Genomic DNA, 26076 nt, shown 5'->3' on the forward strand with positions numbered 1-26076 from the left:
AAATAAAAAGCAGTTGAAACTGCATTTTTATGAATAAAAATTTGACAAACTATTTATCGTTTTATGACGAGTAAAATTTTTTTGTCCCGTTTTCGGCTTTTAAGTAATGCATAAACCCTCGAGGCGCGAGGCCCTTCGGACCACGAGGTATAGGCGGTGGCCCACGTTGCTTATGCCTTACGCTGCCCTTGGTTATAGAAATGATGTAATTTGAGTATAAATTATTTATAGATGCGTATGTCAAGTTATATTTTTATTACGACGCAAAATACATTTAAGAGTTTACGACCACTGTGCCGGGTGAGACGTTGTTGAAACAAAAAATGCTATGCATTCCATCACGTACATACACAGTGTCGTAATTGGCTAAGTGCAAATTAGCAAATTCGTAAAATTTTTGTTTATTTTTAACAATCCGGATAATCGAAAATCCGGATAATGGAGGTCCGGATAATCGAGGTTTTACTGTAATTCAAATGTTTCAATATTATTTTTCTGTTTAAAATGTGCAGACTTTCTGCCATTTTTGGAATTTAATATAAGCATTTGCGATAATTTTATGATTTTGTACTACAAGTTTAATTTATAGTTGTCCCCTACTTCGTATTTATGAAATATTTTAAAGTTAGTGCGGGGCAAAAGTGCAGGTTTCAAGTAATTTGCAGATGCCTACTGGTCAAACGTGATCTCACTCTGACTTTAGTTTTCATTATCTAAAAAAAGTCGATTCCATTTTGCCAATGTATCGCCTAAATACCAAATGCTTTCTTTCCTGTAACTAGTTTAAATATTTTACTTTTTTTCTTTTTTATACAAAAAATCATTCGGTTAAATAAAGAACTTGATCAATTAACATATCAAATTAATAAATAATTATATTTTAATTAATTAATATCAAGCACGAGTCTAAATCAAACCCTAAGATATAGCCTAATATGTAACAAGCACTTTTCTCAATTAAATAATAAGTTTAAAAACATAGGGTCCTAAGCTGTAGATTACTTAACTTGTTTATAAACCGATACTATATAACTAAGAAATCTAACATGTAGACTCTCAGCTTTTCAACATACGTAGAGAAAAGGACCTCTTATATACATTAGGCCCCCTCTCTCTGAGGTTTATTTGGAATACAGTAGGCCTATTATATCAGGCTTCTTATATATGTCAGTGATCTCTATCATGTCAGTGATGCTTTAAACGAAACTGAGAACGATTGCAAGTGAGATGTGAGCAGCGAAAACAGTGTTATTCCAGAAGAGTCTAATATGGAAAGTAAAGAGATTTCCGACTTCACTATCATCGAATGTAATAATATATACATAACTTACTTTATTTGCAGTAAATAATGAATACTTTTATGTCAAGAAAATTAGTTATGTTGGCATGAATTTGTCTATTTTAAAAAAATCCGTGTATGAGCATGTAAAAATTAAAGCGCGTTTTAGATTCGAGTGAATATGGTATGTACTGTATATAGGCTATATTATATAATATTGCGTAATAGTAATATATAATATAATATAATAATGTAATAATATATACATATATATTATATATATGTAAGGTATGTAGCATNCAGCTTTATTTAGTATTCCTTCGTCATTCACTCATCTCCAAATATTTGAAAATATTTCCTTTTCACTCAAAAATAAAATATGTATAAAAGTTTACGGCTTTGTGAAACTTCTTTTTTGGGTTTATGCCGTTGAAATAAATAAATAAATAAAAAATAAAACAATTTGTCGGTTTTGTTTACACGTTTATTGGGCCGCACTGGAACTTGCCTTGGGCCGCATCCGACCCGCGGGCCGCGGGTTGGACACCCCTGCTCTAAAGAGATTGTAAACCTGTTCCATCTCCGATAGATTCCATGAAAAAATTCCAACAAATATCAGAAACAGGCAAAAGGGGGGAAAGAAAAGTTAAAAATGGCACAAAAGTGAAATCGATTGTTACATGATCCAAAGTATTTACGATAAAGTGAAAAATAAACTCAATAACCTGGAGAAAATAATATAAATGGAGCAAAAATGTAAGAGGTCCTCGCTAAACGATATCCTTAAATAAAGTATATAATAATAAATATAATTAATAAATATCATGAGATCTTATAATAAAGCTCTTATGATATTTTCGCAAAGTAAAGCGCAGCAGACAGGAAATGTCTTCAAGATTTCTTTCGTCACACCTAAAAAATGGTGCTCCATTGCACTTCCGTCGAGATGTTACGACGTTTTTAAACGATCCGACTTTTCCTGGACGTTTGATCGGAAGAGCAAGTCCAACTGACAGGCCACGCGTCTTTGCTGGATGCTTTTGTATTGGGCTTTATTGAAGACTTTACCAGAGAGTTTGAAATTTGGACTGTGAAACACGTATCGTTTCAGCAATTGCTCTAATAACGTATCAAATACTACAATACATTTGGCAAAAACTTTAGAATCCTTTTGGCATCTATCAAGATACAAAAATTGCTCACAAACTTTACTAAACTTCATAAAAACTTGATGATTTACTCTGTTTAATATCAAAAGAAAATTATTTTAATAAACTTTATAAATGCATAGATATACTGTATTTAAGTATATCTCTGGCACAGAAATTCTGTATATTTTTAAAGCCAAATTTATTAGAATTTTAAATTGAAATGAAATATTTTTACAAAGCATTTATAATTTTTTTAAATACCGGTAAGATGAGCATTGCTATCAATTTGTTAAAAGATTTCTGACATAATACTTTGATATAGCGTAAAAGTTAGAAAATTATTTTCTTCAATACCAAGAGTAAAAGCAATTTCACTACGAAAAATTTCATTACATATTTTTATTATTAGATATATTTGATACATTTCATCTGTTATTCTTGATTTTTGATATTGCGATATTAATCGAAAAAATATTCTTGAAATATTTCAAATTATCACGCGTTTGAAAAAAAATGAAATATTTATAACTAAAATATAGAGGAATAATATGTGACATTTTTCATAATATTTAATTAAAGATTTATATCGTGGAACAGAAAATTAATGGATGTTTGTTTTGAAAGCTTTCTAACAAATTAATATAAAGAAGATTGAGTTTAATACGAAACTTTAGAAAAAGCAAAATCTGAGCTAAATTTTTTCCAAAATACTCATAAACTTTGATAAAGTGAAATACAAAACTTCAAAAAAATGAGGAAAGAATTATCGATTATTTTAACGGTAATCAATCGGTTACTTTCTTTTAACCGTAAATCAATTGTTTTAATTTGTTTCAAATGTGAAACAAGTTATACAAGAAGCAAGAAAATATCCCGATAAAATTTTAATCGAGATATTAAACAGTTGAATCATTTAATAAAAATATTTAAGTAGCATACCTGATATATATTTTATTACAAAAAGCTATTTTAATGATAAGTAAAAAGAAAAAAAAATATATGATGATGATAATAGTGAAGTCATATTTAAGCATTCAGATTCCATATATAGTACAAAGGCAACTATTTTAAATCCCTGCAATCATACTTTTGAAATATAACAAACATTTCTTCCATAGAAAAAACTGTGGTTCAAGATCAAACCAACTTGCTTTTGGAACTGTTATAGCTTACTTGGGGAAAATGCCTGTAGAATAAAACAAGACACTAGTTTTCAACTTTTCTGATAATCTTGTAGTCAAATTCGAAGCTAAAATTATATTTCTAACATAAATGTTAGAAAATAATATTATTATCTAAGGATTTATTATTAAATATTATAAAATAGTGTATGTATATGTATATATATAATTCCTATTTAAAATAAATAAAATTGAAAATGGATAATAGATAGTAGAAATTATATTGAACAAATTCATATTTGGTAAATTACAATTTATCACTAGTCAAATCGTTTTGGATTAAAAAATAGACTCAAATCTTCCATTAAAGGTAACTCTGTATTAATACACTTCAGTATCTCTCTTAAAACGTTTTATTTTCAGATAGCTTAAAAACTCAGCAAATCGTATGACAAAGAATTTTAATTGCAGTAAATTTTACCTCAATTGTAAACGATTCACAATTAATTGCAATTTTTATAAACTATTTTTATTGACTACCAAAACACTATGCAATAATTCATGCAATTTTTTATGATTTCTTTATCCAATATTCTTAGTATAAATTATATTACTTTCCAGAAGATGTTTGCATTTTATCAAACGAATAAAATGCTATATATCATTTTTCCTAGTCTATTTAATAAAATATTCTATATTTAACTATTGATGTATGTTATAAATATTTACTAAGTTTAAATATTTTAAATTTTATAAAAATTTTCAAAATTTTTAAACGAATGATTTAAAATGACTTTTAAAATCCCACAACATATGATCAATCTACAGTCAACAAACTTTACAGTTCCAGAAATTTTAACTTAGTAGAATTAGCAATTTCTTGTAAAACTTTCCTAATTAAACTTTTATTTTCAGAAAAGAGATTCGTCCATTGAAGAAAAAAGTGAAATATTTATCGTAATAAAAAATTTAAAAACAAGTTTATTTATTTTTTCTTAATAAAGAACATTGATAGAAAAACGGATGTTATAGAATAAACGGGACGAATTCCACTACAATGCACGCTATAGTTTTATCCCTGACCAACATTTCTCTACCAATTCTTGGAGCTTCATCAAAATAACTGTAGTTAAGTTACTTGTATTTCTTTTTTAGCCTTAAAGTAAAAATTAAATTCAACAGAGATTTTAAAAAGTTCGTTAATGTTGTTTAGTCACAGACAATGGAATTACTTTCTTAGTGATAAAAACTTTTTTATGCTAAATTTAGATTCTATTAAAATAACTTTTGTCCTAGAAACTTTTTTTTATATTTCTGTAAAGTTTAAATTCTTAAAATTTATAAAGTTTTATACAAAATTCTAAAAACGGTTTTCAATTTTAAATGGAATACTTCTTAGTTAAACTAAGAACATTATCATGTAATCAGTTTTATTAGAAATTTATTTATATTTTCCTCTAAAATTTTAAAATTAATCAATATAAAATATAAACTGTTACCATTTTAAGAACAGTGGCGTACAGAAATAATCAATATTTAAACGTGCTATATTTACCTTTTATAATTAGAATGTATCCTGAAAATATGATCTCTAGAATGTCAAGGTAGAACATTTTGTAAGACAAAATATATATAGCTTTAATATAATAGCCTAACACATGCAATATTTAAAAAGAAAAAATATACCTGTAGTTAGGAATAGAGGAAAAACTGTCCAACGAACAGACTGTTTGTAATTGAAGTAAAAATTTAATCTGTTAATGTTTACTTGAATTACTGTACATANCTGTGTGATAAATTAATAAAATATAAATTACAAGAGTGACTATTATAATCTACTAATTAAACTATTTACAATAAGTACTGTACTGTACCTATTGTTCCTATTTAGTTTCCTATTTAGTATTATGTATATTATAGTTTGTTAAACTAATTAATATCAATTAGAACCTACATTTCCGATTTCCTCAATTCGTTTCAGCAACTTATAACAATCAAAGAGAACTTATATATAGTCTATAAGCTATACATATACTGTATATAGCTTAAAGGATGTTCGATAAGTAAATTGATAAAAGTAAACTAACTGTATTTTGATTTTCATATAGGCTACTTTGAAATTTTATCTACACTTCCTACATGTTAAATTATTATATAAAACGACAGGAGTGGATTTGACCCTCTTATGACCTCCAGTCTGAAGCATCTTTCACATACCGCCCATAACTGCTTTTCCATGTTCATGTGTAACACTTTTGCTGATCCTGGTCAATGAGTTTGATTTGCGGAAAATCATTTTGGTTCCTCGAACTCCAAAACTAAATCCTAGAAATTTTAATTCCTCACGCTTGGAATAAGCTTAAGGCATTATCATTTCTGCGCACAAGCTGAATGTTTTTAGGGACTTTGGTTAAATGCTGTTAATCTGTTGGAGCCGGAACATTAGAAAAATCAATTTTTTCTTTAAGCATTTCGTTTAGATACTATTCTGCATTGATATGTTTCTGGCATATTGGAATGTTCAGAAACATTCCAATATGCCAGAAACATATCAATGCAGAATAGACGCATATTGGAATGTTCAGAAACATTCCAATATGCGTCTATTGGCTGCCAAATCATGTAGCCTACTACTTTGTAAATTTGGTTTGCATTTTTACATTTTGCTCTTAAGCCAGAGCAAAAGGGTTTTAATTATAAACTTTCTTCCAGGAATTTCTTCAGTGTCAAATGAAAACTTTTTCGTATCGTTTTCAAAGTACTACTTTTGAACGCGTTCCTGCAATCCTGTGCACTTTAGTACAGTTCTTTATACTGTACATTAGCTTTGATTCTCAGTTTATGGACTTTAATCGTATGTGCAGTAATTACTTACAGTTTATGCATAGTAAATTCTTCATTTTCATTTTGGATTCCGGAAAGCGAATGCTCAAATTTGGATTTTTAAAAGCAAGTGATCCCCGTTGCAAGAGCATTATAAATAATGGTCTTGCAACATACTTGTTTTGGAGCACAATTTTACCACCTTTCCGACAATTTTCTGTAAATTGCACTATTGGAAACCTTACATCTCAAAATTACCCAAGTATAAATGGCCTTTCTTTCACAAAATGTTTTTTTTTTGGCAGTTGCGTTCTGTTTTATAGTAATAGAAACTCGTTAAACAAGCAGTCCATTTCCTTTTACGTTTAATTTTTGCAAAATTACAAAATAATGTGTTCTCCAAATTTACAAGCACAGAATAAAAATATTTTTACATGTACCGGTACATGTGATTTTATGTCAATTTATTGATACTTATTGAACAGCTTATATGCACACACACATATATAGCCTATATATACAGTAAACGTCAAAATCCTCCAGAAAACGCAGAAGACTATTTTAAAGAACTGGAAAATGTTGCAAAGCACACATTTAGTACGAGAAACTTTATATACGTAAACATATAAGTATGCAAATAAATATAAAATAATTATCTGATCAACATAATTATTTTATTAATAATAGTAACACACAAAGAACGCAGGAAACTATTTTAAAGAACTGGAAAATGTTGCAAAGCACATTTAGTATAAAAAAAAACTTTATATACGTAAACATATAATTATGAATATAATTACAATATAATTATCTGATCAACATAATTATTTTATTAATAATAGTAACACACAAAGAACATATGCATTGGGAGGATTTTGATGCAAACAAAAATCTATATATTTGTGGGAAAAATACACTTCAATAATCAATACAACCTTCCTTTAGCCTTTAATATCTTCCTGATGCGATCAGGCATAGAATTAATAATATTCCTGCAATCGTGCAATGTTATTTTATTCCACACACGTTCTCATAATTGGTGGATAATGGTGCTTTCAGGAAGTGCTGCATAGTCAAACAAGCGACGTTTAAGAAGAGCCCAGATGTATTCAATCGGGTTGAGATCAGGCGATTGAGGCGGCCACTCAAGCAGGCTAATATTTTGATCCCGAAGCCATGACATTGCCCTCCTGGATGGGGTTGTTTTGGGCCATTATCTTGCTGATAAATAAAAGAGCTATCAATATGGTAATAATCAATAGATTGTAACAAATAATTGTTAAGTATTTCAGTGTAAATAACGCTATCCATTCTATTAGATAGAACATAGCATTCCAGGCCAAAAGTAAATAATGCAGCACCAGACCATAAGACCACCACCAACAAATTTCAATGTTGTTTGTACTTCTCGCTCAGTTATAGACTTCATCGATGTAGTCCATACCCATTTTCGCCCTTCTGAACAAACTCTATTCATTTTGGATTCATCTAACCATACAATCTTCTTCCAATCTTCTAAAGTCCAGTCTTTGTAGCATTTGGCAAAATTAAAACGTTTTTATTTTATGTAATTTGGTAAGTTTAGGCTTCTTGGGCTTTCAAATTGTTTTTAGACATCTGCAGATAGCTAAAGTACTCACTTATATTCCTAAGCCATGTTTCAATTCCCTCTTTACTTGTGATGGTGTATCGCAACGTCTACTCGTTATCAAACGTATGCAGTGCCTTTCTGTTTTGGTGATTAACGTTTTCTTCCTCCAGCTCTTAAATTTTCGTGATATGGTAGCTCACTCGTTTTTATTCCGGATACACTCCAACGCCCAACGCCAATTTCTAATGCTTTTTTCAACAGAAACTTTTCTTCGGCAGGTTCACAATACGGAGTTCTTTCTTTCTTTCATAAAATGGTCAATTTGGAGTGTGCAGCTCATATAGGCTATTTACTCCGAGAGACGATATGGACGCATGCGCCCGATTAGCCGGCCTTTAAATGGAATGGCCATACGCGCGAGGGGGGAAATGCCTTCCGGGAGATCTTTTTAAGGGAAACTGGCCCCTATTCACGCGTTACAGACATGGAGAAAACCCGGAAAACTGATCAATAGCTAAAGCATACAGAACAAGACCGACGAACGCATTATAAGTAATTTCAAACTTTCTACCACTAGACCTAAAAGTTTTAAAAGTATATTGGAAATACCAACTTTTAGATCAAAGGGCAAAGAGCATTCAAACTCCCATTGTTAATGCTTCCATGGAGGAACTTATAAAAGACATCCAGAACTATGGCCTGGACTCACAGCAAAAGACTAACATGGTTCACCCTGCTGAACCAAACCCGGAAATTACCGAGGCACCAGCAGTAAATGACAGAACGTACAATGTGTTTACTGACGGATCGAAATCTGCCGAGGGCGTTGGGTGCGCATTAGTTGTTAATAACACCTCTGGAAAGTCAATTTACCAGGCCTGCTTCAAGCTAGGAATGCAATGCTCAAACAACCAAGCCGAATGTTTAGCTATTTTGAGGGCGTTGCAATATATCAGAGACAAGCCGATGTTCAGAAACAAGACAATACATATCAACAGCGATAGCAAAACGGCCCTAGCCCAAATCAGGAATCTACGCACAAAGTTAACTATAGTTCAAGAAACCATCAACCTTCTGATGCTACTTAGAGGAAAAGGGATAAAATCCTCTTAAACTGGGTCAAAGGGCATGCTGGAATAACTGAAAAACGAACGAGCCGACCTACTCGCAAAAAAGGCGGCTAAGGCTGACATGCCCATCTCTTTCAATACCCTTCCATCGAGCCTGGTCAAGTCCCAACCAAACAACATCATGACCAAAATCTGGCAACAGAGGTGGGAAGCAGAAAAAACAACAGACTTGCCTTCCAATTTTTTCCAAGCATTCAGGACAGGAGGCACATGTCTTTTTACCATCCAAACTTCATTACTACCCAAATCGGGCACGGGAACTTCAGGACATACCTGAAGCGTTTCCTGAACAAAGGGAATGGGAAATGCCCTTGTGCCCTAGCTGAGGATCAAGATGTGCAGCATATCATCTTTTTTGTGCACTAAATACAAAAATGAAAGACGAATTTTAGCGAGCACTCTGTATGACCGTTGTTTTCACTGGCCATGCCAGTTGAAAGTCTTTTTCACAAATCAAAACACCTTACAGGCTCTTGAAACTTTCATCAGAGCTACAGACATTCTAAAGTATAACAGCTAGGCAAACTATTCAGTGGTTCCCCTCTCGTTAGAGAGAGTTGTACATACATGTTTCGTTTTGGTCTCATGGCATGGCAAGACAACTGCTGGGGCCCTCTTCTCATGCATTGGCTGTATTGTACATATGCGATTGTTTTCTTTTGTTACCTCCAAAGCCATGGAGGCCTTGTCTTTTGTATACACGCAACCGTTACAATTTGTTTCGTTTTATTTTATATTGTTATCACCAATGTCATGAGCCTTGTCATTTGTACAAACGCGAAAGTTTTCTTATGTTACCTCCTAAGCCATGGAGGGCTTTGTTTTTCCTCCAAGTGGGTTGTTCATACGCGTTTTGTGTATTGAGTTCCAAAACAAGTTAGCCTTTAGAGCTCCTACTGCCTCAAGTTGCAGAGGCAGTTATTCTGTACACAATTGTATGTTTGTAATTTGTATTAATTGGTGTTATACAATTGGTACTCGGTGGCGCTCTGAAGTCTCATATTTCACACTTTCCTGTCATTCTTTTCACTTCTACTATAACCCTTCATATTTCCTTTTCCGAGGCTATCCCTATTGGTAGAGGCCTTCTAATCCTTTGATAAATGTAAATGACCGTCCGAACGAGGCGTAAACCTACGACCGAACTCCCAGTGTTCAGTGTTCAGGGACGAAGACCGTTTGGCCACCAATACGGAGTTTCTTCTCACTGGAAAGTTTCTTCATGATGACGCAAATCAAGTAGCAGCTCATTTGCATATTCATACGCTAATATCTCGTTAATATGCACGAAATTACATTGTTTAACATTGCTGTTAAATTAATTTATGCATCAAAATCCTCCCAATGCAACAAGCAGAATTTATACACCATAGCTATTTTAAAAATATGAAAGTTATTTTAATTTTTTGCTGTTATGTGAATATTGTAATAATCTTACATTTGATTTATTTCCTTTTCCTTTTACTTTCGTATATCGAATAGTTTTTGCTATTTTTCTATAGTACGTACGAACTTTGGGAGGATTTTGACGCTTACTATATATTAACTATTTTGATTAGTAATACTAAATACTGTATATTAAAACTGCAAAAATAAAACGTTTTACATTAGTTTCTTTATCAATATATATCAATATAAACTATGAACGCTGTAGTACCTAATTATATTAAAATTTGCTGTATTAACATTTGAATAATTAACAACACTTTATTGCAATATATACTGTATAATTATCAAGTATTCGCACCAAAATTTTAAATAAATTACGTGGACCCAATCCGCATACACCCATAAAAGTTAGTGCCATTGCAATTATACACATATTCAATTATTATTCACTAATTCCAATTAATTATTCTCGTTAAAACATTATTAGATTTGAAAAATTTAGAATAAAATGAAAAAAATAAATAAATAAATTCAAATAGAAATACTATATAATATATAATATCTAGGCATATTTTTAATTTGATTATTAAAATAATACAAATAATAATATGTTAGATTGAATTGTCTAGCTTCAATCAACCATACGAGTGAATAATTCCGCCGGAATAACTTTTAATAAGCATGCAATCATTCTATAAATAAAAACAATAATTCATATTTGTTTGATGAATACATCCATTCTTATGATGCCAGTTTTCTTGGCAACTAGCTAAACAATCGAACATGATCGATGGTTAACCACATCCACAGCCTATTTAAACTATTACATGAAAAATTAGTTCAGTAATATCATTTTTTTTTCTTTCGCTACGTAATTTAAAAAATTATTTGTTTCTAAATTTTAAAGAGTTTTATTTGGATTTTTTTTTATCATTTCAAAATCATTTCGTTAGCTATTACATAAAGGTCAGTCTAACAAAAAAACCGTACCTTTCTATTTATTATTATGTGAAGTGATATAGATTATGGCAAACTAATACATTAAGTCTTCCCTGATTCTTTAAATATTAATTTGTTTACATTATGCATTATTAATTATTGATAATGTGGAAAGCAATTAATTGTTGCTTCTCTAGAAGATGGCAGCACGATTTGTCTCTAGAAAAAACATATATATTAATGGTTTATATAAAAACTAAGTTGAAAATCAACTATAAAAACTTATAATTGATCTATAGTTCAAAAATTTATTAGTTATATATAAATAATATAATATATATTATATATGTATATGTATGTGTGTTTGTATGTTCATTTCAAAACCGATAAATAATAAAATAATGTTTCAAGGATAAAGTAATTATCTAAATTACAAAATTCAGTTTTAACAGCGTTTTCAATTTAAAAACAATTTTTAATCGATAAAAGGAGGAGTTGCAAAACAAAACAAAGTATTATCCAATTTCTAATTATCACTGTACCAAGCTGTGTATAGAGTACCCAATGGAAAAACAATGGATACAAATGAAAAACTGTCAACTGTTTGTGCAATTCGGTGCCAAGCAATTAAATGCACAAAACAAGAGAATATCGATTAATTCTTACGTAAATATCAATAATTAAAACGTAAAAGTTAGAAAACGAAATCGATAGTACTATTAGTAAACATAATTTAAATAATGATAATAAGACAGTACATTAAAAATACACTTCCAAAAATACATCTTTATCGCTATAGCATCGATTTTATTTTAAAAGTAATAATAATAATAAAAACAATTTAACATTAGAAAATTTGATATTGAAAAATAATTGTAAAGATAAATTCTTTATTTAAGTTCGTATTGTAAATTCAATTATGTAAGGATGACATATTTTTTTGGAATTTTTACAATGAAATAGGATCAAAACATCAACTTTGGTAGCAAGAACAACATTGCATTTGCTTTTTACTCTCTTTTTTCTTTTCCTAAAAGAGTATTTAAATGACCTCCTTTACCACTAAGTATAATAATCCCTTTTGTGAGATATCGAAAATAAAAAAAATTAGAAGAATACTGAAAAATGCCTTCAAATATTTATTTTTAAAGTGTGACAAAAACTTCTTTAATGTTTAACCTCTATAATAAATTATTACAGTTCAGTATCAAATTTGTTATTAAGGTTCTTTGTTTAAGTAATAAAAAATTTCGAGCAACTTTAATCAATGTATTTAAAACTAATACTTTTTAATGAAATTATGTGATAGATTTTAAAAATGAATAATATATATTATAATAATCATAGCAATATTGCACTCAATAATATAATTTTTAATTTAAAAATTGATACTTTTGAATAACTGGAATTAGAAACTTTATACAAACATATATAGCTCTAAATATATATAAGTTTGTGCAAAATTTCTAATGCCGATTACTCAGAAATATCAATTTTGATATTGGCTCTTCTTGAACTTAACCACAGATATAATTATAAACCTAACGCGCAACTAAATTTTATCCTAAACTTCGCACAAATGCCTAACTCCTTAAAAATATTTTCACCTTACAATTACCTTATTTCCTGTAATAATCGTTCAGTGGACGATTTTTTTTTTTCATTTTTGGTGGGAGAATGTTGAGTAAAATAGTATTGGTGCTGTAAAGAAGGAAAATATCATTATTCCAAGAGACTTAAAGCTAGTTAAATCGCTATATAGTGAAAAATTTATTTAAAAATAACTTTAACTGTGTAAATTTTGATAATTCCCGATAATATCGAATACCACTAATATACCTGTATTTAGATTTTACCTTGCAATACAAGTTAGGTGGACGATTATTACAGGAAATACAGTAAATACAGTATTTTAATCTTTTAGTTTGTTTTACTGCAGATTAAATTACCTGTAAAAGAACAAGTAAAATAATCTTAATTTAGAAAAAAAACATTACTAAATATGACAATGTAATTGTAAAAAACTCTGAAATAAATTTTAAAGCGTTACTTCTATTAACAAGTATAACTTTCCTCTTCAATGTAGAATGACTTTGATACAGAACTGATAACAATCGACAGTATCTACTCAAGTACAGTGCATGCCATTAGAAAACAAGACGAAACGTGACTATCGAATCTAGTTGAATTTTTTCCCCATTTCTGTAGTGCAATGTCAGCGAGATTACTGTCTTCACTGGAGAATCTCGTCATGTAGACCTAGTCATCACAACATGCTAGATAGATAAATCCAGGACTTTTTTATAGCTTCAAGATGACGACAGTGAGGAGACCGTATAGCCATCCAACACGATATTGTTCTAAATTTACTAGGAGATACGACGTAATAGTTGTATGATCTAAAATAAAATCAATTTCTATTATTATATATATATGTACTGTACCATGTCTGCAATTTAGCAGTATGGAGTTATAAATAGATAAACTTTTCTATATTTATTTATAAATATGTAGATTAACAAAACTGTCTGGAGTTTTTATTAAAAATAGAATGAGTTTTAAATGGAGTGAAAAAACCCTAAATTCTTTAAAATTTAAATCATTTCGTTTATACAGAGAAATCCTGATGTTAGTCGAAATAATAGTAAAGTAAAATGTATTTGAAATCGGATCATTTTCTAAGACTTTAGATGATTTCGAAACAAAAAAACTAGAAAGGAATTCTTTTTTTAGATTTCTCTAGATTTAGAATAAATCACATAATGATTATCATCATCATCTCTTTCTTATCGTTTCAATGACAACGTACTGATTAAATCTAGATTGGTTGCATCCAAGTATACAAAAATAAGATTTTTTGTATTTTATTTTAATTCATTATAAATTAAAAACAAATTAATTTAATTATTTGAATAATTCGATAACAGATGGCACTAGGTGTAGTAAAAAAATATACAAATTAAATACTGTACTCTACTGTATATAATAAACACAATGGGATCTAACACAGGAAAATAGATCACAAATTTCGAAACAATTGTGATTTTCATTTGTAAAAAATTTCAAAATAATGAAAAATTTATGTATTTTTCATTAATTTGATATAAATTCGATTTATTCATTTTAATTAAATCTTTCAACTTTCATCTTAAACACAATTTCTCTAACAGGCTTCAATTAATGAGTTTTAATAATAATGTTTACTTATTCAGTGAGATATTCTACTTTAAATATTTAAACAAGTAACGTATCAGATCATTAATGCAGAATATATATTGAAATATACAATGTTTGAAATTATCAAACAGAAAAGAAAACAAAAATCTTCGTATAAAGTACTTCAAAAATAGTAAGTTGATATTTCTAAGGGTTCAACAGTGTTATAAACAAAATATTTATCGCCAGTAATACTGCATGTAATGCGATATAAAGTATCAAGTTTGTTTCTAACAAAGTGAAAAATGGCATGACTTCGTTTATTGGGCTGTAATTTGAAAAAATTGTACACTTATAAAATCTCACTGTCGTCAGTCTGTCCATCAGTCTGTCTTTCCTTAATCTCGAGAAGAGTTAGATACATGAAATCCGAGAACAGATATGGAAAGCTTAAAGGCAGGAGGCCCCGAATAACTTTATATGAACTTTCGATGAAAACCGGAAGTCACGTTATTTCAATTCAAAAATTTTTCTTGTAAGGAGTTAGATAGATGACGGTATGACACTGTTGCTAACAGGAAAAATATGATGTACATGGGCAAGACGCTACTAATTTGAGGTGGAGAGCATATATTTTAAATTAAAAAAATTTTTAAAAATATGATTAAAAATTTCTGTCCAAAATTGTGACGATGTCACAATAAATAATTGCACGTCTTTTGATTCGGAATCTTGCAATCGTTAAGAATTGTTTAATCCCGTAAACATTTTATATACTTCATATACAAAAAAAAAGTCATATTTTTAAAATAATTTATATACAAATTATATATTTCATTATATTTTCTGGAAAGTATCGATTATAAAGAATAATATACTTCGTTTCTTAAAAAAATTGAAAATATCTTTTCTGGTTTAAAAAATAAAAATGAAAACTGCTCTCTACTTATTGGCGTTTTCATTTTTCTTTTGAAAGTTTTGTACTTTATATTTTTAATAATATAACTGATATAAAAATGTAATAAGGAAAAAGAAAGATAAAATTTACTTTTAAAAATTGAATCCATTTTAACACAAAATATTTTGAATAGGTTTAGTATGACAATTCTTCAAAATTACGCAATGTATTTACGAACAATACAGTTTTGCTTAAACTTGGCACTTGAAAAAGGTTAAAATTAACAGACTTAAGAGTACTTTTTTGTTTATTTAATAAAACTATGCAAAATATTTGTTGTATTAAACTTTTGTAAAATACGAATAATTTTTCTTTAAATAAATCTTTCTGTTAAATATTTCTTTCATTCTAAATTAAAAATATTCAAATATTCTGTAAAATTTAGGATAAAGGATAAATTGTTTTCACAGACAAGCTTAATATTTAGCAAACAGCATTAATAATAGCAAACAGATTATAATTTGTTACTAATTATATATTTTTTGTTACACATTTGTAAAAAGTAAAAAATGCTGCTTTTAAAAACTAACTTTATTGTGCTGCTTATTAATAAAAAGACAATCAAAAATAATTTCTTTCTTTATAATTATTTTTTCGAAAAATTTTGATTTTAAAAGTTTTATATGTTAATTTTACAATATTTACAGCTCTAATACAACTGTTTACTAATATGAAAAGAATTCAACGAAATTATATAAGCTATATATAATTACCATAGTAGAATATACTGCCTTGATAAAATATATACTGTATAGCCTATATATTTCTTACGGATAAAGCCCGTAAATCGAATAAAGCAAAGATTAAGCCAGTAATGCTAAATTTATCCAAGTGTTTTGGTTAAAGCATGTAACAATCTATTAATTTTCAACTTTATCCGTATTATGTGCGCTTTATCCAAGTCATAAGCGGATAAAACTGACATCGACCAAAAACTGATGGATGAAGCAAGACGAAAAGCTTTAAAATTTGGACTTTATCCTCTCCATTTTGGATAAAGTGAGGAAAACATTTAAGGTTTTTTTTAGTCGGTTAATCTACAATCTTTCCAATACAGAGTGAATGAATAGACTTTAAAAAAATAATTTTACTTTTTAACATCAACTAGAATTTATTTTTCTGTTGCAAATAAAATAACTGGAAACATTTGTTTTTGTTCATTAGAATTTCTCCAGATTTAGCTTGAAAATCATAGGTTTCATAGTATAAATAAAGAGTATTTTGATTTACAAAACACCAATATTTAAGTTACATACATTTAAAATGCCATATACCAGGCATTGATCCTAATAAAAAATGCAATTGAAAAAATAAATAAAAGATGCTCTGATAAAGCTTTTAACTTTTTCTCTTTCTTTTTTTCGTGGTACTTACGAGTAAAGATAGTGTCGCAGTATGTTTCAGCATAATCTTGTGCAGCTCGAAAAGACTATTTTTGTGCTTATCTTCAATTGTATTTGTTAATATTATGTAGTTCTGAAAATTACAAGTGTTATTTTAAAAGATTTATCATAGACATGAAAAATAATCACCAGATTGATAAAAATCGCCGTGTTATCATCACCAAATAACTTGAAATAAATTACTATATCTAGCAACATTGTCCTGTTCCCAATATCTGCAAAGTAGCTAAAAACCAAAACAAAATGTCCATGCACATAAAAAGGCAACATTTATATTCCGCTGTATCCAAAAATAGACAGACTCTCCGTTATCCGAATGAAACCAAAATTTAAGTTTCTTCCATTACCGGTTAATCCTAACTTTATCCGATTCACAAGCATTAGCTGTAACATATATAAATGACTTAACTGACCGGAAGAATACTTAGAAAATTGTAGAAATTCTATCGATGCGATTTTAATAAATTATTCATTATTTCAAAAATAATTCAGGAAAAATTAATTTTTCTGAATCTCTAAGAAAATTTAAGGACATTTTAAATTTTCTGTAAATTAATTCTCGAGGAGAAATTTAAACCAAACGTTAGTAATTGATGTGATTTTGGCATGTAATTTTGATCTAATGTCTAAGTGATCGATTCTTGAATCTTCGTAAAATTACAGCTAATTGAAATTTTTATTCTTTTAACAAATCGTATTTGTTAAACAACTAATAAAACTTCTTAACAAAGTTTGACAGAGACAGATTCTCGATTCTTTGAAGTATGATTCCTTGTAATTTACATTGATTTGAATGCTTTTATAAATAGTTGACAAAACTGCTAATTTTAAGAGTGAATTTATGACAAGAGTTATCATTGCTATTGTATGTGCTTAACTAAAAATATACCCAACTGTTTTAATTATGTTAAAGATAATTAAGTTTAAATAAGCTAAAATTTTACATACAGGCTAATAATTTTTCTCGAAAATTATGTTGAAATTATATAACTGCATGCGCCGCTTCTTTATATTTGTTCTTATCTATTTGAATTTTTAAAAATAACAATAAATGAAAACATGAGCATCAAATATGCAAAGTTTTTTATTACATCAGAATAAAAACTTTAATCGACTTATGTCAAAGCGAATTCAATAATTATATACAACAAATACGATCATTTGACGATACATTAAAAAAAAACCTACATTTTTCAGGAACAAAATTAAATTTCTTAAATTTAAATAAAATAATTAAATGTTTATTATTATGTGTCCTATTACTTTCATTATTTTAATTTAACGTGTGAAACGAGGGAAAAGCCGAAACTAGACAATTAATTCTTAACAGAGCTTGAGTCTTATTAAATATTTATATTAAATTTTAAAATAAATGAGACACATAATATAATAAATTACATGTCACTGTTTTAAATATATATTACTAAACTAGACAAAAAAAGAGCTTTATTTATTAGCAAAGACAAGTTACTTTTTATGGATTTACATATTAAGAATATGATTAAAAAAATTTAATACAACTTATCCAATTTTAGCAACTTAAGCTGGAAGTCTTCCAGACTTATTGTCCGATTTTTTTTATTTTTATTTTTATATTTCTTATTTTTTACAACAACAAAATTTAGGCCATCATAACTAACATCTTTTAAAATATACGACTCCTTAACATTTAAATAAAATTTTTTTTTTCTGAATGCTTCAAAGCGAACTCGTTCCATCATTCTGATTTCAAAAACAATTAAGAAATCTATAATATTTGAGAATAGTTGATTACTTATCAATACAGAATTTTCTGAACCTTCATGCAATATTGATTTAGATTATTCGTGAAATTTACTATCTGGAATATTATAACTAATTGGAAATACGATTAACTGAGCATTAATTCTAGTATATCACTCGAGTAGAAACACGAAAATATGCATAAGGAATGAAGTTGAATTTTGTTAACATTTCAATTAATGGATATTTTTAATCGATTTATACACGTCGATCAATTTTACAATAATGGAAAAAGCATGTGTGTTTTTTAAATTGATCACTAACTTAAATCTATAAGAAAATGTAATTTTTTTAAAAATAGAATAAAAACAATTTAGCTTTAAAGTGAATGTTTTATTACTTACAAAAAAAATTACTGAATTTAATTTAGTCAAAATTTGATCAATAATTTAATGAAATACATTTTAACGTAATTAAACACGAAATATTTACATTTATTATGATTCTTGGAAGATGAACAAATTCTTTACCGATCATCAACGTTGCAAACAATTTAATTTGTAAACAACAGCGATGTTTCTATATAATAAACATCACGAATTAAATATCTTAATTCGAAGTACAGTAATTAATAGTCAAGAAAATTGTCCTCTTAAATTTCTTATGACTAATTCTATATTAATTAAAACGGCAATCTATCTTCCTCATATATACAATTACTCTTGAGATGTCGTCTAATTATCTGATAATTGTTTTTTAGTATAAACATCGAGATGTTTTTCATTTTAGTATATTATTAAGTATAAATATTATGATAAAAATATATTTTGTGTTTTGTTACTGTATAATTCTGATCAAAACAAACTTAAATAAGCTGTTACGTCATACAGGCTTACGCTTTCGTAAGCAGTTTAATACAAATATAGCATCTCTATCTCCAAATAAAAATTTATATATGCATGGTCAAAAAAAGAAGTGCTCTTGGTGAATAAAGTGCAGCCCGTTAGATCAAAAACGGAATTTATTCGCCCCAAAAAATTAGATTTGGAGTACATTCAAATTGTGTATAACATGAAAATGCTTTTTGTTATTTAAGATTAAAATAATTCTTAGAGATTAAATATTATTTTATTCAAAAAAAATGTTGAAAAGTTTACTTTAGACATGTGAGAAAATATATGTATCCTGCATTTGAATAAATTTTACTAAACGCAATCTTATTCCACTTTACGTTCTTATATATTTATATTTAATATAACCTTTAAATTGTATGTAAGAGATGCTTATAGAAATTCTTAAATACTTACATCTAGAATCCTTCTTTACAAAACATTATGGGAAGTATAAGCTATAAAGATTAATTGTTACTAAACGCTAGCATCAACTCATTACAATAAAACCAGATTCAGATCGCTTTCATTAAATAAATTATTTATTAATAGAAAACAAATGCAAAACCATTAAAATATATATTTTTAAACATTACATTCCTTTACATTAAATCAAAAGTTTAAAAAATTAGTTTTATATCCATCTCATTGAATTTTATATATTTAGAATTAAGAGATGATTAAAAGATTTGCATAAAGATTTAAAAGATTATTTTTTACTATATTGTTATTCAGAAGTTATAAAATTGCTATAAAGATACGAATTTATTCTAAATTCACTACAGTAAAAATATTTATGAAATTAGATATTGCTGAAAAAAGTCTAAGGGAAAGGATTATTATTTTTGTCAACATTCAGTGAGTTAACAAACCGAGTTAAATTAAGATGACAAAATTAAAGAAAGAACTGAAAAGACAAACGATGAACATCTAAATAAAATGAATTTTTGAAGTGGAGCACATTAACAATCTTTCGAACAGTTTCCGAATAGTTCCAAAGCAATGCCTGTATTGACAGAATAAAATAGATAGTTTTAAAGTAGTTTAGTTTAGTATTATATATTTACAATTTGTAATTGCATCAAGATCACTCTAAAATGCGTATGTTTGTATCTAAAGAAACTGCTTAAAATGGACAGAATGGAAAAAATCTTGAATGTATTTGTATGTACGACAACTAAGAATCTCTCGATCAACATCTACAGATCCATTTGGGATGATATATCAACTAATCGTAAGGGAAATGGACTAGCGAGCTTTCTACCGATGAAAGTAGTTCAATTTGTAAACTGATTCTCGACACATATACAGGACTCAAAATAAAAAAGAAAGGAAGAGAGGAAACTCAATACCATTCTTTAACATCGTTCAAAAGATGCGTATAGAATAAAAACAGGAGTCGACAGATGAGTTCTGAAAACATCACGCAACTTTTGGAAAGTTTTAGTAATAAAGATAGTAACAGATGATTCGGTCACAGAACGTAAAGAAAAAATAAGAATAACCTGAAAAATTTTCGACATTAAAAAATAACAAGATTAAATAATCTAAAGTTTCACAATTTCCTTATGTGCTGAACCGTCTTATTAATGTGAAAAGATTAATGAATTTAAAGATTTGATAAATCGAGAAAACTTTTCGTAAATAATTTTAAATTATATAAACCACAACACAAAATCAAATTTTTAAAGTTTGTTTCCTATTTGAAAATTAAACAAATTTGAAAAATAAAATTCTTAGTAGTAGATGAATGTAATAATTTTCTGAGTAAACGAAAAAATATATATATATTTAAATAAAAATTTAACGTTAATTTCTACTACTATAGTAATATAAATAAATGTAAGTACAGAAAATATTTTTGAAGTACTAAATATTTTTATATCGCAAGATTTTCTTAAATTTTCTTCAAAAAATTAATCTAAATATTCGCATAAGCAAGCAAGACTTAAAATTATTTAAAATAATTATTCGTTCAGAAAGTTCGCGAACTTTTCAATTAAATTACACACCAACCAATAATTGAATCTGAATGCAGCTTGCACACAATCGCGTAATTTTTTTTTGTACTATCTGCCGAAAGCAGTTTGTTCTATCTTCATTTGTTGTTATATTACATTCATTTGTGTAAATACGTGTTGATTGCGTTTTTGCGATTTTCTATGAATGCAATTGAGTGAAGGGTTCTGGGACGGCCTAGGTCTGATAAAAATTTCATGAAAAATATCATCACTGGGATGAGACATGGGTCTATGGGTACGACATAGAAACAAAACGGTGGGTGAGAAAATTTTTGCCGCGATCCAAAAAGGCGCGACAAATTCGGTCGAATGTGGAAGTCTTGCTCATTGTTTTGTTCGATTCTGATTCTGATGGTGTCATTCAACAGACTTATTTACTGTCTTCCAAAAAGGAAGACAGTAAATAAAGAATACTATCTGAAGGTGATGAAATGTCTTCGTGAAACAGTAAAGAAAAAAGCTTGGAGAGAACGGCATCCTGACAATGCTCTCGCGTCCACACAACACTGTTAATAACAGATGTTTTGGCCAAGAACTGGACGCCACTTGTTCTCCAACCTCCAAATTCATCGGAATAAACCCCATCAGGCTTCTTTTTCCCCTAAATTAAAATCCGCTCTCAAATGTCGCCGTTTTTAACTCGTTGACGTCATTAAGGAAAATTCACTATCAGAGCTGCGCATCTTCCCAAAGAAGCGTTATTATCATGGCAGAAATGCTGAATTCGGTACACAGAGTCACGAGAAGATTACTTTGAAGGCGACAAAACTGACTAGCTTATAGGTAAATGCAAGCAACTTCTATTTTCAAAGTTTGCGAACTTTCCGGACAGATCTTGTATGTCTATACATTTTATTGTTCATCACTATAATTTAAAAGAATAAACAACAAAATGAAATATTTAAAAAAGTCAAGTAGTCATATTTAAAATAAAATATTATGTGAAATCGAACATATACATCAGAGATGATTGATCGTAGTTTTGAGAGGAAAATAAAAAATAAAGTTATTGAATTTATACGCTCTAGGACAAACATATTCGTATGTATGCCCTAGAGCGTATATTTGTAAGAATGACTCTTCTACAACATTAATAATATTGGTTATCGATGCCTAACTGATGACAAGATTAGCCTAATTCCAGAATTAGGAAGCAATGTTTAGACTTTTTTAACTTCTCATTGTGCCAAAGAAAGGATACAATACATAAAAAAAGCAAGTGGTTAGTGGTTACGTTTTGGCCTATGAATCCTTATCCCACGTTTGAATCTCGTTTTTAAGAATATTTTAAAACTTTATTTTCATTTTTTAAATACTATTTTGGAGGAAAGATAAGTTGCATATTTTCACTACTTCATTTATTTATTTTTCGCATTTGTTTACAAATTAGTAAACAAATACGAAAATAAATAAACAAAAACAAATTTACTTGTGCATATTTATTCTATTGATGTTTTATTTTAACTGCCGTATCATTAGACTTACAGTATACTGTTATTATATTTTTGGGAAGTCCCCAATAGATAAGTACTAACAACAAATTAAAGGAAATTGAAAACTATTTGGCTGGGAGTTGGAGATGTCGTCAATGAAGTTTAACACAGCTGCACGTAAATGGAAAACAGATATTAATTTAAAAGAAAGTCTATATCAATCACTTCCTGGGTATTACTATATAAATTCTCAATAGACAAATACTATACGTTCTATAAATTACAACGCCAGTATGGCTTCCTTATTTTCAGAACATAGTATCTGTCTACAGAGAATTTACATAGATACATATCTACTCCTTACAGTTTTCCGTTTTGACTGTGTTAGTCACGCCTACTTCATTCCAACAACTTCCAAGTTGATCGTTGATAGTGTGTGTCCTTCGGCAAATTCAAGTTACTTTGAAAATGAAGAATCATTGTTTACAACTTAAAATAAATCCAGTTTAGGACATAGAAATACGTATTTACTAATTTTCTTATTAAATAAAATAAATTAGTAAATAAATGCAACAATAAATAATTCGATAGTGAAAGATTGTACACACCTCTCCCCTGCAAAAATAAATTTTTTTAAAATATTCTTAAAAAACCGAGATTCAAGCCCAGACAGTCGTGGAATGCGGATTCGTATTTAGAAACGTAACCATTACTCCTCTCACGGCTTTTTTTAATGTAAGTTTATCCCTTTTAATGGATTAATGAGAAGTTAAAAAAATCTAAACATTGCTTCCTAATTCAGAATTAATCTTGTTATCAGTTAAGCGTGGATAACCAATACAGTTATCAACGTGGCAAAAGACTCACTCTTGCGAATATGTTTGCTGCTAGAGCGCATAAATTCAGCAACTTTGGATTGGATCCTTTTTTTCTCGAAACTGTTTACGATTGAAGATATCTGATTATTATGTATAGATTAATTTCACAAACTTATATTTTAGACATAAAATATTTAAAAGTCAAGTAGTCATTTCGTTGCATTTCAGTTCCAATTCTAATTATTCATGAAAAATATTTGCGAGCTATAAAACAATTATCAGCATTTAATATTTCGTTAACTTTAACTTTGGAAATTTGAAATTTTAATACCTAAATTTACTGGAAGATATTCTCACGAAGTACATTTGTAACAAATTTGTTTAACTGATTAGTCTTAAAAGAAGACGCTTCAGGAAAAGTTAATGTAATCAATTATTTCATTAGGTTATCTTACAAAATTTTAAATGTAATTTAGCTATGCTCTTTGATCGATATTATCCATTCGAATAGATCAGAACATTGTCTATTCAGTATGACAAAAAAAACATTTTCATTCTGTCAATTGTCGCATCCAATTATATTAGGGGCAGTCAAATGAAAACGAGACAGATGGGAAAAGAGTAAGTAAACTGTTTATTATTTCAAAAGTAATTGCCATAACTGTTAATACATTTATCCCACTGTGAGACAAGACGGTCAATGCCTTCATAGAAAAGTGTTTGAGGTTGCCTACGGAACCATGATTGTACCCAGGCGTGCACCTTTTCGTCCGAAGCAAATTGACGGCCACGAATGCCTTTCTTCGAGGCGCCAAAAATATGGAAATCGCATGGGGAGAAATCGGGACTGTATGGAGGATGTGTATGGACTACGCTGCAGAAGTTCCCAGCGAAACTTCTGCAGCGTAGTCAAAACAACCTTGGTAATATGTGGGTAGGCATTATCCTGCAACAGAATGATGCTGTCTATCAACATTCCTGGGTATTTGGATTCGATAGCACGCTTCAATTTTTGCAAATTTTCTATGTACTGTACCGCTGTGCGTTAATTGTGGCGCCGTATTCCAGAAAGTCAACGAACAGCGGACCTCCATAGTGATGGTGGACGCACACACGACTCGCCGACCTCACTTCGAGCACGTCTAACAGACAAATGGCACAGCGGTGAACGTTCACACTGCCTTCCTGATTCCCAATAGAGAGCACTTCTATATACACAACTACCTGCATTACCAACTTCAGTGCCACACTTGTTATATAGTTTGTCTCGTTTTCATTTGACTGCCCCTAATAATTTCTTAGAATACAAATAAGATTAACGTATACGAATAATTATTATTGTATTATATAAATACATAGTTTTTAATATCTCGCTAAAATATTGATATTAGAAATGCACAGTTTGCTATGAATATTCATTTATTCTTAATAATGGCTCCTGGTGCTTTGATAATTTACATTTTATTGTAAATTATCTAACCTATAAGAATACGTATTTTAAGCACTCTTCTCTGATTACTATTAGAGTATGAATGATGTGAATAAGTCTATTCATGAATCACTCTTATTACCTTTTCAACAAAATTTTAAAAATATGCGTATAATTATATATAACTATATTTAATTATATACACTTAATTTATGTTTTATTAGTATTGTTTACTTAACTTAAGCTACTAAATATATATTTAATAAATTCAGTAATTTGTATCAATGACTTTATAGAGTATTATAGAGATAATTCGAATTTTTCCCCTATCGTAACAGAAGAATATGTGCTACAAAATAAATGTATTTCGATATTGATTTGCAAGAATGTTACATATGAATACGTAATTATAGTTACGTACAACTGAATATAAAACAAAATAATAAAAGGCACTATAATAACAATCACGCAATTAACAACAAATTACTGTATTACCAAAACAAAACAAAGTATTGCTATTATTAGATTGAATAATTGCGATAAATCATCTAACAGTTACAATATCTGTATAAATAAATTAAAGGTCATAATAAATTTTATAAGTATTGTATAAGAAAAAGAAACTTTGCAATAGTTTAAAACTCCCGATAAATAACTAATATTTCTTGGAAGGAATAACTTATTACAAGTAACAAAAGTCTCTCCCCAGCCAATTATTCCAAATATCTAATAGGAATCGCCGTAGATATTTTTCCGATATGTATTATGTCGGGCATGTGCTAAATAATGGTGCAAATCTCCACCCCTCTAGCCTTTCTGTTGG

General features: G+C 28.8%; 1 protein-coding gene and 1 long non-coding RNA gene across 2 annotated transcripts in view; both read right to left on the reverse strand.

Moving 5' to 3' along the window:
* The window catches only part of LOC111632652 (stomatin-2-like), a 52375-nt gene that overhangs the window by 9834 nt on the left and 16465 nt on the right, over positions 1 to 26076 (reverse strand). The gene's annotated exons all lie outside the window — the stretch shown is intronic.
* LOC111632653 lies at positions 5107 to 13812 on the reverse strand. The gene is made up of 3 exons (XR_002757901.1): positions 13474 to 13812; positions 5238 to 5305; positions 5107 to 5142 (listed from the first exon to the last, which is right to left on the reverse strand). It is a non-coding gene; the product is annotated as an uncharacterized LOC111632653 (long non-coding RNA).

The sequence above is a fragment of the Centruroides sculpturatus genome, unplaced genomic scaffold (genome assembly GCF_000671375.1).
Source record: "Centruroides sculpturatus isolate CEXI.00-Female unplaced genomic scaffold, Cexi_2.0 scaffold798, whole genome shotgun sequence".
In the NCBI taxonomy this organism is placed as follows: domain Eukaryota; kingdom Metazoa; phylum Arthropoda; class Arachnida; order Scorpiones; family Buthidae; genus Centruroides; species Centruroides sculpturatus.